Raw genomic sequence first — 13746 nt, forward strand, 5'->3', positions numbered from 1 at the left:
AGATCATGCACACAGATCTCCATAATCTTGAAATGACAATTATAACTATATATCATGATGAATATGCAGAATATAAAGCCATTTTTGTGCAACTTTTTGGGTGATATTATTGAAGACGTGATAAATAGATGGACTCGAATATTTCTATATATATATATATATATATATGTATGTGTATGTATGTAGGCGTATGTATATATGCGATAGATAGTACAGGCCAGATTGAGGGTCCAAGTTGCAAGAGGTCTCTCGATCGTTAGGTTTGTCCACCAACAAGATCAGTAATGGGTGATTAATGCTGAAGCAAGACAACAATGGCAGGGACAACAATTTTCAATTATCATATGTATATGCATTGCCAGGGACAGGGATAATGTCCTTAAAATACCATATGTATATGTGGAATCAAGCAGGGCAGAAAAAAAGATGATCGGAAGGAAAAACCAAAATTTCAGTATGCTATAATTGATGATCGCTGAGATTATCAAACCCCAGAAAAAGACCGAACGTGAAAGCTTCCTTTTGCTCACCTTTCATCTCAGTTTCTGTTCACATTTGTCAATCCATTCGTAGACAACTCAAGCAATTAGTTCCACATTCCACCTGTTACTGTTTCTTTGCCTTTCTGCATATGAGCCATGAAAACCCACGAAACATTCATATCGATCGAAGATTTGAAGAATCCAAGGATGGATCTAAAATGGAAACCCTCGAGAAAACGAAAAAATGGACAGCAAAAAATCACCTTTCCAGAATATATATTTTAAAGCTCATGCAGCTAGCATCATCAACATTCTCTTTCTCTTTAATTTCCAGCAATAAAATAATAAAACCCCATCTCCATCTCCAACAAGAAGCACCTGAAAAGATACTATTTCCCACCATAACAAATTTTTTGCAGAAGAATATTAACAGGTCTGCAAAAGATAAGCACTGGTCCTTGAATGGTCTATAAGATTCTATGCAGTTTGCAAAAGATCATATAAAATACATACTGTAAACCCATTGATAGATTGCTTTAATGAAAAACAAAACAGGAAAAAAAAAAAAAAGAAAAAGAAGAGAAAAGCCTAGAAAGAAAGAAATTAAGAAACCAATCTGACAGCAACAGATAGAAACAGAAAGTGCATGAAAACAAAAGATATATGTATATATATACCTGTTGAATGGCAGCTCGATCTGATTGGTGGGAGAAAATCCACTTTTGTAGAGTCGTTTCTTGCCGATGCAGCATCATCAAGATTCTCACTTTCAAAGAGCTTTGGCAGAGAGATTTTGCATCACCAACCGTGCTTTTCCATGTGAATCTTGAAGATGCCACACCCGCAAACAACTGACTGTCAATCTATCATCATGCACAAAGCCTAATTAACCGAAAATGTGGACTTTTATATCAAGAAAAGAAGCAGAAGTACATCCAAAATATTTCCATAGGAAGACCCTCGTCATGAAAAGCAGAAACAAAGCAAGAAAGAGTGCAAAAAAAGGAAAACAAAAGGACAAAATATGACATTTCACGTACAACTTAGCCCAAGGCCACGGGCATAAGATGAGGTGGCGGATTACCAGTGGCTGGAACATAAAGTACTACTTGAGGGGTACCCCGAGAAGAATCTACAGTTTCTAACTCTACCATAGAAACAAAACTTTCAATTATCGAATAAGGACCTCTTGGAATAAAACAAAACCCTATTCATTATGTTTTGAACCCAAAGAAAAAAATTAATGTTACCAGCCATATCCAATAGATAAAAACTTTGAAATCATATGTTGATCAGATTTTTCCGATTAGATTCCCGCAAGAACAACAGTTTAAAAGCGAAGGGAGTAAGGTTCGGGCTCAGGGAAGAAGACCCATTTGGTATTATAACTTTCCATGCCAGATTACAGAGAGGAGACCAACAGAGAAAAAAAGTTAATAAAATGAAGGGAAAAAAAAAAAAAAAAAAACAAAAGTGAGAAGCAGAACCCGATGGAGTTCAATTAAAGAAACACATACATATGGGATGGGGGAAGGGAAACAAATAAATATAAGCAATAAAAATGAGCAGAATACTGAGGAGAAATAAGCATATAAGTCCGAGATCTGTCTCTAGGTTCAAGTCCTCAGAGAGAGATGAGAGAGAGAGAGAGAGAGAGAGATCAGCTCATAGCTAGGGACGAAAACAATGGAGGGATTAGTGACTGTAGTAGGAGGGAGATATATATATATATATTAACATGGCCGAGCCGAAGTTTTATTGGCAGTCTTATGAGTTTATACCATATATCTTTATATTTTTAATATTGGTAGATGCTTAGCTGTTCTTTACTGCCCCAATATGGGCGCAGTTTAAACATCGCCATCTTCGGCCAAAACCCTAGCGAGTCGTACTTTGGGTGGTGGGGGCGATGATCAGGTAATTAAGGGCATTCTCTTATGTTTATTATGGGCTTTCGATCATATATACTTACTTTCTTTTTATTTTTCAAATTTCTTTTCTTTTCAATTATATTTCTTCTTCTGATCAATCTCCAACTTAGTTTTTTCTTTTCAGAATTAAAACTACATCTCTTATAAATTACTAGTTCTAAACTATGTTTTAAATTCAATATCATAGTGTGAAACATTGATGTACGTAATTAGTTTACTTAATTTATTACGTACACATGCCACAAAGATATATGGTTTGATCTGGTTTCACCAACAACTGGACATACTAATAGCACATGACCTAGCCTCTTTGTGTTCCACAATTACCGGTCTTTTCATCGGCCACCAGCCTGGTCATAACTCTACTTGTGGGTCAAGTTCAAACTCACATGCAACTAATTAGCTGCAAGATAATTGATCAAAATGGTAGATAGAGAAGGTTCCTTTTTTTTCTGTTTGATGCATGCGTGCATGGTACTCATCAATTAACTATGTGGGTGTCATGAATAAACGACATCATAGAAAATGATCTTTATCTGAGAAAGGGAATCCATAAATTAGAAAATAGAATAGTACCAATTACATGTGTCCGCACTATAAGAAAAATAAGCATTTGTGATGGATTATTTGCGATAAAAATGATTATATACGATGAAAACAAACCCATTTTAACAGAAAATAGTCATTTTAGTAGGAAATAATTGACTACAAATAAGCAGTTTTCTTGTAGTGCGTATGAAATACAGAACTAGGAGAGTGTTCTTTGCCTTTTTTATTTTTATTTTTTGGAAATCATGAATTAGGGTAGTTTTAGTTTGCTGCTTGTCTACATTATAACATTTCTAACACACACATACATAGACACACACACATAGCTGACACACAAGGAGCTCATTTTTTAAAGCTGAATTAAAGTTTTAGTTACAAATAAATTTCGTAAAAGCAAACTATTAATATAGTTTGATGTGATAAATCAGATAGTAAAATTATTTTTATTGTAAAGTAGATCTAACGTATCACATGAAATTACATTAATTTTTGAGTTACTGTTGTTAAATCTTTTTGCATTTATAATTAACATTACTTGAGAATGCATCATTCCATCTTTGAGCATTGGGGTCTTTCTTCAATCTTTGTAGCAAATCGTTACTGATTAGTGGAAGAGTAATCACTTGTACCGAGTCTCATTCCAAGATCAATTTTGCAGTCTGCTTGCTCTCTATCAAGTAGTACTACTGTTGCTAGAGCCTCCAGTTGCACTAAATTAACATTCTGGTTAACAAAATGATCACAATATATATGCTGTTAATTAATAAGGATGGTGTACGCGCGTACGCCAAAACCTTATGGATTTTCTTTCTATGTATGACTTAGCTTAATTGGTCGAAGATTAATATTGCATGTTTTAGCAATATTCTGATGCTTACGCCCTGTTTAGATAGTAAAAGTGTTTCATGATCTTATCTCATTTAATCATTACAATTTTTTTAACTTTTACATAAAATATAATAAACAATTCAACTTTTTCAAATCTCAAAATAATAATATTAAAATAATATTTTATTCAACTTTTAATTTTCATCTCATCTCAACTCAACTCAACTCACTATCCAAACGGCACCTTAATAAACCATTAAAAAGAAAGAGTTTCCATTTAAGCTAGCGTGTTAGTTAATTTCCGTATACAACGTGCATGTAGCATGACCCATCGAAACAATTAATTAATCAATATTTATATAAATTAGAAATTAAAATTATTGTGGAAGCTATAATATTTACTTTGGGAATAAAAAAATAGAATATTCTAACTATCAGTACATGACATATTGTTTATTAGATCAGCAAGCACGATTTATTTGTTTTCTATTAATATTCACACTAAGTTTTCTTCTTTCGCAATCAGTAAAATTCAGCTTGAATATTATTTAATTGTTGGAATTACGAATTGAAATCGTGCATGATCACCCCTTCTGTGACACCCTCTCTCTCTCTCTGCAAAAAGAAAATGGAAACTCCATCACAATCTCACGTACACATTAATGTGAACAGTGACAGTACCTGAGCATGGCCCCTTGAAATTATCACGTAAGGGACAGATATTCCTTCAATTAAGCGGCCTACACATGAATATGGCCCGCATCCGTACAATAAGACGTGGCCGTTGCATAGCTTCACCTTCTCCAATGTTTTTTCCTCTTCCCTTTTATTTCTTTATATATGAAACTTGTACAATTATTTGTTATTGAAAGAAAAATGATTTAACACACGTAACTTTTCACAATATTTTATATAATAATATTTTAAAATAAAGTATATTTTTATAAAATATCTTATAAAACTAACATTATTTTACAAAAATATCCTTATTTTATAATATATGTTGTGAAATATGTTGTGTGGGTATCATTACTCTTATTAAAATTGCAAAACCGTAAACAACAGGATTTGAGGGAACGTGCAAGCTATGTGCAAGACACCCCTTCTAAAGATTATTTAAAACTCAAAAAAGAAAAATTGATCTTATGAAATAACGAGGAGAGTGCTCAGATCCTAGGGCGAGCAAAGAGTGCCCGCATTTCGCTACGAGCAACAACAACTCACACACAAGACAAGCGAAAGTGCTTGTGTATGAGGGGAGCACTGTTAAAGATGAAATGGAAAGAGTAAATAAGGTGTCCAAGAATCAAGTTGTTATTGATCATATGCTTATGGTTCAAGCTATTGCAGATCAGTCATCATTCAAGTCTCAAGTTCACAGCATAGTGCAAACAACACAATCCAAGATATTAGCTCCATCATAGCAGCAATTTGAATATTTGTAATAGATAGTATTTAATGTTGATTTGTTATCTTGTATAGATTAGGAAATTACTGCCTATAGATTTTATATATACTTGTACAGATCATATTATGAAGATGTAGAAAATTTCTTCCCTTACATGGTATCCGAGCCCCAAAGGTCTACACTTTATTATTATGGCTAATTCTAGCTCTTCTCCCACCACTTTTTCTTTTCCCAACATCACACAATTGGTGTCCGTTAAACTCGATAGTTCAAATTACTTGTTATGGCTATCACAATTCTTTCTTGTTTTAAGCAATCATGAGTTTTGGGCATTGTTGATGGAACTGAGCCATGCCCACGAAACCTTCCTAATTTTCAGACTATAAATCTAGATCATATCATCTAGAATAAGAAGGATCAACAATTTCTCAGTTGGATTATTTCCACGCTTACTAATGTTGTGCTTTCAACTATGTATGATCTTAACACTTCAAGGCAAGTGTGGCAATCCTTAACCTCAAGATTTTCTTCTCAATCTCATTCAAAAATTGCCTATCTCAAAAGGCAATTATAGAGTCTTCATCAAGAGTCAAATTCTTGCCAAGAGTTTCTTTCCTTAGCCAAGGCACTACTGTTCAATTAGCAGCAGTGAGGAAATCAGAAGATGATAAGGATCTCATCTCATACATCACCAGTGGACTCAACCCTTCTCACACCTCTTATGTCACTAAGATAAAAGACTTCATACTAGAGTACTTTGATGGAAGTTTATGAAAGGGTGCTACTCGCAATACTCCCTTGACATTTGAAGACTTACAAGCATAATAATTAAATTATGAATTGCTACAAACCGCACAAGCATGCTTCCCAATAAACCCATGGGCTTGCTCTCTACTCTCATAGACCTAACAGTCACCCTCCCCATTCCAAGTCTAAATACTCTAACTCATCTAAAAAATATTAGCAATACAAGAACAAAAAGCAATTAGCCCCACATAAGAATTTCAAGTCGAGCAACTCATCTTCCATACCTACATGAGTTCCATGTCAAATTTGTCATAGAACAAATCACTAAGCCTTGGATTGCTTTCATAGGATGGATCATGCTTACAGGGTCGTCATCCTCCCAAGTAATTAGCTGCCATGGTTGCCACCAAAAATTCAAACTTAGAAGACCAAGCATGGTATGTTGACAATGGGGCAAACACTGAAATTATAACCAGATTGGATAATCTCTCAAATCAGGAACCATATCAAGGTTCTGAGTCAGTTGCACTTGGTAATGATTCCTTTCTACCTATACTACATTCTAGTTCTAGCATAGTTCATACTCCAACCCCCTTATTTACATTAAATAATATTTTTCATTGTCCTGAAGCTTCTGTCAATCTTCTAAGCATCCAAAAATTGTGAATTATTGTTTTTTTGAACTCATCTGACTTTTCTATCAAGGACTGTAAGACCAAGAACCTACTACATCACAGGCGTAGTGAGGATGGGCTATACCCCATCCACTTAGAAGGCCATTTCTAAAACAATAACACGAGGTTCACCTACATGATGGGTGTCAAAACATCAAAGTCTTTATGGCATCCCAGAGTTGGACATCTAGCCCGACCTATAACTGATCATGTTCTAAGGCACTTTCAACTTTTAGTGCCCTAACAAAATATATCTTTCTTTGTATGTGAACCTTGTCAACTTGTAGAAATAAAATGTTTGCCCTTTAATAGTTCTTCAAGAGTTAGTTTTAGTCCATTAGAAGTCATTCATTCTGATGTTTGGTCATCTTCTATTTCATCTATTGGAGGTTGTAATCATTATGTTATTTTTATTGATGACTTCTCCAAGTTTACATGGTTGTTTCCAATGACTCGAAATATGAATTTTTCTCATGTTTTTTCATGTTTAAGTGCTTTGTTAAAAATTAATTCAATACCACCGTCAAGTCTTTCCAAACTGATGGAGGTTGTGAGTTCACCTCACATCAGTTCAAGAAGTTCTTAGACACACATGGAATCCTTCATCAAATGTTATGTCCTCATACAGCTCAATAGAATCGGGTTGCCGAAAGAAAACATAGACACATCACATAAATTGGGCTAGCCTTATTAGCATATTCAAGTTTCTCTCACAAATATCAGGTTGATGCATTCTTGACAACTGTGTTCCACATAAATAGATTGCCTACTCCTCTCCTCAATCTTGAATCACCTTACACCACTTTTTTCCATAAGCCACCAGACTATAAAGAATTTTAAGTCTTTGGTTGTTGATGTTATGTCTTACTTAGTCCTTACAATTTTTACAAACTCAGCTTTTTGCAGTAAGTAGTGCATTTGTTTGGGCTACAACCTGAATCATAGGGGTCATAGGTGTCTGGATCCATAGTGCAATCGGGTGTACATCTCTCACCATGTTATTTTTTATGAATGCACCTTTCCAGCCCATGATAAGGTAAATGCTTTAATCCCTCAAACCCATACTTCTCCCATTATTTTACTAGCAACAATATTGTCACCTCTTTATCTAATCACTTTGTAGCACCACCTACTTCCCCCTCAACCAACATCATTACTTCACTGATGCTGCCCTCTTCACCTATAGTTGCCACAATGACCATGCCCCCACTCTCTCCCATCAAACAACCATAACAGTCCCTAGTCCAGTTACTCTTCACCCTATGACCACTAGATCTCAATCTAGCATTTCTTGTCCAAATAGTACCCTGATTACCAAATGTTTTATAGTACCAAGCATCCATTTGTTTCCTTCTAGACCTTTACTCTACCTATTGAACCTCACACATTTTCTCAACCTGCAATATCTACAGATTGGACTCTTGCCATGACAACTAAATTTGAAGCCTTATAGGCTAATCAAACATGGGAATTCTACCCTCGACCTCGACACAAAAATGTCATTCATTGTAAATGGATTTACAAGTTAAGAAATTAAGGCTGGTGGTACCATTGATAGATACAAGGCCCCGCTTGGTGGTAAATGGGTTTGAGCAACAAACATATTGATTTACTAAAACTTTTAGTCTTGCAGTGAAGCCAGCAACGAATTAGAACTATTCTTGCTTTGGCAATATCTTACAACTGGCCACTTCATAGACTAGATGTTTCAAATGCATTTTTACATGGCCACTTGAATGAGGAAGTATTTAGGGAACAACTATTATGAAATTTTAATTATACTCGTAAGTGCACGAACCGTACCGAAGTATAGTTTAGTAAAACAAGGTCGAACTTACAGGAACTTGTAAAAACATAGGAAACCAATCAATTATAAACTAAATAAACTCTAGTCTAGTTCAAAAGATGAGTTCTAAAAGAAAATAAGAAATTAAGTACTAAACAATCCATTAATTAAGGCAATAAATAAATAATTAATAAGCTAATAAAAGAACTAAAATAAATTGTAAATAGGTAGATTAATCTAAACAATAAATAAACTACTAATGGAGTATGAACTAAGGTTTTGGAATCCACCTCATTAATTCATAGTAATATATTTATGATAATTGATTCTTCCTGAACATCTACATGATAATTTAGAAATCAATCTTGTTATTATGAAAAATATCATTGTTGAAACTCGCTCTTTTTTAAAGAAAATATTTAAAGTATGTTCTTCTTCACTCAAAGATAAAATAAAAAATCACTTGTATCAATTAAAACAAATCACAAAAGACTTTATTTTAAAAAAAAATTATGGATCAAACTCTCAACTTGTTAAGATTATTCTAAATCATGAGAAAAATATGATTGGACTCATATTAAGAACTTTGTCTCTTTCAATTGATATGAAGCAAGAACAATAGATATTAGGAAAAAATTAATCTCATAAATAATATTAGTAATCTTCAATGAGGTTTCATCCTTAACCTTAGTTGAAAACTAAGCTAGATATGTTCATGAAAATAAACTCCAAATTAAAAGTAAATAAACATCAAAGCAATATTTAAAAGAAACTAAAGAAAAATAAAAATTACAGTGTTATTAGAACATAAAAATAGCTGCCAAAATGGATGTGGAACTTTAGTTTATTTTTATTTTTCTTCCACACACTCCCGGTGGCGTTGAGTTCCTTCTTTTCTCTTCGTTTCGTTCTGTTTGTGCAGAGTTTACTTGGTCTATCTATTTATAGACCTTAGCATCAATTCCTAATTTGCTTTTTCTTTTTTGATTCAGCAGCTTCTTTCTATTTTTTCTTTCCTTCAATTGCTATCTTCTTTTTTCCATTATCCTCACATAAGCCTTCAAGTTTACTTCTTATTCTGGTTGAGGAATCCATTTCTTGTATCATGTCCAGCAACTAAGGATGCAGTTACATTCTGGAAGCTTTCTCTCAAGTTTCTTTCGGTAGCTTCTTGAGGAGAAAGTCTATGCCTTTAGTCTTGACTGGTAGGTGACTTGTTTTGTCTGTAATTATCAACTTTTTCTGTTTTGTCTTCGTCTTGGTTGAGGACTTTATTTCGCATTGGAATAAACTTAGTCTTATAACCATTGAAAAGGAGGGTGTTGTAGTCTTGGTTAATGATGTTGAACAAACTTTAACGAAAGGCTAATTCTGTCTTGTGGGGAAGATCATGACTGAAAGGAGAATCAATCATGAGGCCTTTAAGATAACTATGCTTAAAGTTTGGAAAGTTGGTGCAGTTATTTGTATTGTTGAGGTGGGTATGAATCTGTTTCTCTTGGAATTTTGTTCTGAACATGATCTGGAGAGAATATGGGATGGTCAACCATGGCTCTTTGATCAAAATCTGATTTGTCTAATGTTATTTGATGGACTTACTTCTCCCACTGAATTAGTATTCTCTCATGCTTATCTTTGGGTGCAACTACATCATTTACCTCTTGTGTGCATGAATTATAATGTGGCTTCTAGAATTGGTGGAATAATTGCGAACATGATTCATGTGGAGGTTGATGAACATGGAACTGGTTGGGGACAATATATGCATATTCTTGTTGAGATTGACCTTTTCAAACCCTTTGCAAGAGGTACTATGTTATCACTGAAAGAACATCATGTGTTTGTGCTTTTTAAGTATGAGAGATTGCCACGTTTTTGCTTTTCTTGTGGTGTTATTATGCATGGCAATGTTGGTTGTTTGAAAAAGATAGAAGCTACTTCTACCATGCAATATGGTACATGGATGCATGCTTCATCTACTGCTACAAAAGGAGGGGTGGGGAAATTCATTGCTGGATTTTCAAAAATATCTTCATCTTCTGATGCAACAAATCAAGTTATCTTCTTCTTCTCCTTTTGGTAACTGCAATGACTATATTGAGACAGTTGGGGGTGTGTATAACATGGGGCATTCTAAGAAAGATGTAGAAGACATGCTAATTGGCTACCCATCTGTGATCATGAATTCTGCAATTGTAACTGCTGCAACTGAAACAACTGTCATCTCTTCCAAGATTGGTCCTGTACTGCAACATGATATTCCTTCTCCATCAATTGATGAGTCTCCTGTTGAAGTCCCCATTACTGATAATGGGGTCGGTACTGGTTTAGTGGATCTCTTTGAACAGAAAGGTTTCTTTAGTCCATCTCATTCATTGCATCAACTGAAGAATAAGGTTAGAATGCTAATAATAAAGCCAATGCTCATTCTGATACTTACTTGGCAACTAGAAAGAGGAAGTTCTTGCCTATTGGCAACCATAGCACTGAGGATAAAATGTTGTTCCAAAGGAAACTAAGAAATATGAAAATATTGGTGGAGGTTGATTCTTAGCCTCGCCAAGAGAAATGAGGCTTTTAAGTTGGAACTGCCGAGGGCTTGACAATCCTTGGACAGATCATGACCTTAACCATAAGGTTGAGGATGAAAAGCCAAACATCTTATTTCTTATGGAAACTAGATTACGTAAGAATAAGATGGACTGTTTGAAGCATTTGTTTGGTTTTACTAATATGTTTCTGGTTGAGGGGTTGGGTTGTGGTGGTGGGTTAGCATTATTATGGAAGTCTGATTGTGCAGTAGAAATCCAAGTTATTCTCAAAGGCATATTAATTGTTAGGTTGACAACATTTCTCCAAAACCTCCATTGATGCTCACATGCTTTTATGGCCATCCCATTACTGGAAAAAAGAGTAGAGTGATATAACATTTTAAGGCATCTTAACTCTTTGAATTCTGATTTGTGGCTTTGTCTTGGTGACTTCAATGAGATCCTATTTCATAGTGATAAGAAGGGGGTGCAGCAAGGAGTAAGAAACATATTGCTCTTTTTAAGGATGTATTAGATGATTGTTAACTTGATAATCTAAGGTTTTCTAAAGGAAAATTCACATGGTCTAATAACAGATTAGATTCTTCCTTTCACTAAGGAGAAACTAGATAGGGCAGTGGCATCTTCTACTTGGTGTGAGGAATTTGTCATGGTTGATATAAAGCTACTGTCTTTTGTTACTTCTGATCATTACTCCTTCTCATGACCATAACAATTAACCATGGCTCTTCATGTCCATTGAAGAGGCCTAGTAGACTTGAAGCCAAATGGGCTTCTTATGAGGATTATAGTGCAGCTATTAAAATTGCTTGGTTACAATCTAGTGGAGTATCTGATAATCTGCCCTTTCTGTCTGATAAGCTTACTTGTTGCATGAAATCTGTTAGACGATGGGCTAATTCAAAAGATCCAGTTTCTAATAAGCATCTTAGGGAGAAAATTTGCCAACTTGAAAGGATTTAGAATAATCTTACAGCAGCCTTAGTATCAGAAGTCAACAAGTTGCAGAAAGAAATTTCCATACTTCAAGAGAATTTGCACTTAAAATGGAAACAAAGGGCCAAAGTTCACTGGTTACAAAATGGTGATAGAAACACTAATTTTTTTCACTTGAGTGCTAGCCAAAGACAAAAAAGAAACAAAATTGTACAAATGGAAGATGAAGATGGAGTTCAGTGCAGTACTTCAACTTAGATTGGCCTTGCTTTTACTCATTTATATAAGAATTTATTTACTTCTTCGAATCCTTCTCAAATTGATGCTTGTCTTCATGATCTTTCACCTAAAGTATCTTCTGCTATGGATGAAGATTTACTTTAGGCTTTTACATAAGACGATGTTAAGACTACAGTTTTCCAAATGGGACCATATAATGATCCTGGACCAGATGTATATAGTGCCTCTTTCTATCAAGACTATTGGGATGTGGTGGGTAATGAGGTTTGTCATACTATTCTTTCATTTCTCAACTCGTGTAAATATTGAAACCATCAATTACACCTATCTGGTTTTAATTCCCAAGTACAAAAATTCAAAGAATGTATATGAATATTGACCCATAAGCTTATGCAATGTCCTTTATAAAATCATTACAAAGATGCTTACTAACAGATTGAAATCTATTATGCCTTTTCTCGTTTCACCAATCTAGTGTACTTTTGTGCATGGTAGACAGATCATTGATAATATCATGGTACTCTTCATACCAGTTTTGGGAAGTGTTCCTTAACATTGCTTCAAACTTGGAAGGGGTTTTAGGAAAGGTTATCATTTATCCCCATATCTTTTTATTCTTTGTATTGAAGCCTTGAGTTCTCAACTATATGATGCAGAACAACACAAAGGCTTGACTGGTGTACTAGTTACTCGAGGCCAAATCATATTGAATCATCTATTTTTTACAAATGATAGCCTTTTATTTTGCCAAGCTAATATGTAGGAGTGGGTCGACTTGAATCACAATGAAGCTGCATCTGGCCAAAAGCTTAACAAAGACAAAACCTCCCTATTTTTCAACAGAAATACTAAGGCAGTAACAAAGAGACACATCATGGAGGTCGCTAGTTTACAGGCTTCTACTAACCTAGACAGGTATTTAGGCCTTACATCTATTGTTGGGAAATCCAAAACAAGGGCCTTTAATGGTATAGTTGAATGAGTGATTAAAAGGTTGGATAATTGGAAAATTAAGTTTTTTTCAAAAGCAGGAAAAGAGATTCTTATTAAGGCAGTATTGCAGACATTGCCTACCTATAATATGAGTGTTTTCTTACTTCCAAAAACACTATACTATAAACTACATTCATGTTTTGCAAAATTCTAGGAGGGGTCATATGGAAAATCAGACAAAGATCCATTGGACAAGTTGGGAATCCTTATGTGCAAGGAAATCTTGTGGGGATTTGGGGCTTAAAGATCTACACAATTTTAATATAGCCTTTTTAGCAAAACAGATATGGAGGTTGAGAATGTTTCCTGGTTCATTGCCAAGTAGGATACTTAAAGCTAAATATTTCCCACACAGATCCCTTTCACATGCTGGTCTAGGTCCAAGGCCCTCATACTTATGGAGAAATCTTTTTCATTCTATTCATTTGGTTGAGGAAAACCTTATGTGGAGAGTGGGTGATGGCACCCAGATCAGAATATGGAAGGATAAATGGTTGAATAGAGCCTCTTCATGTAGGATTCAATCTCCTGTGTCTACTCTTCATGAGAATGCAGTGGTAGTTGATCTTATTGATCCTCACATGAGATGGTGGAATATGTATCTACTCCAAGCAATTTTT

General features: G+C 34.7%; 1 long non-coding RNA gene across 1 annotated transcript; it reads right to left on the minus strand.

Annotated features, from left to right (window-relative positions):
- Window positions 1-525: 525 nt before the first annotated feature.
- On the minus strand, window positions 526-2226 carry LOC121240212. Its single transcript, XR_005935489.1, has 3 exons — window positions 1160-2226; window positions 746-917; window positions 526-625 (listed from the first exon to the last, which is right to left on the minus strand). It is a non-coding gene; the product is annotated as an uncharacterized LOC121240212 (long non-coding RNA).
- Window positions 2227-13746: the final 11520 nt, after the last annotated feature.

This window comes from Juglans microcarpa x Juglans regia, chromosome 7S, assembly GCF_004785595.1.
Source record: "Juglans microcarpa x Juglans regia isolate MS1-56 chromosome 7S, Jm3101_v1.0, whole genome shotgun sequence".
In the NCBI taxonomy this organism is placed as follows: Eukaryota; Viridiplantae; Streptophyta; class Magnoliopsida; order Fagales; family Juglandaceae; genus Juglans; species Juglans microcarpa x Juglans regia.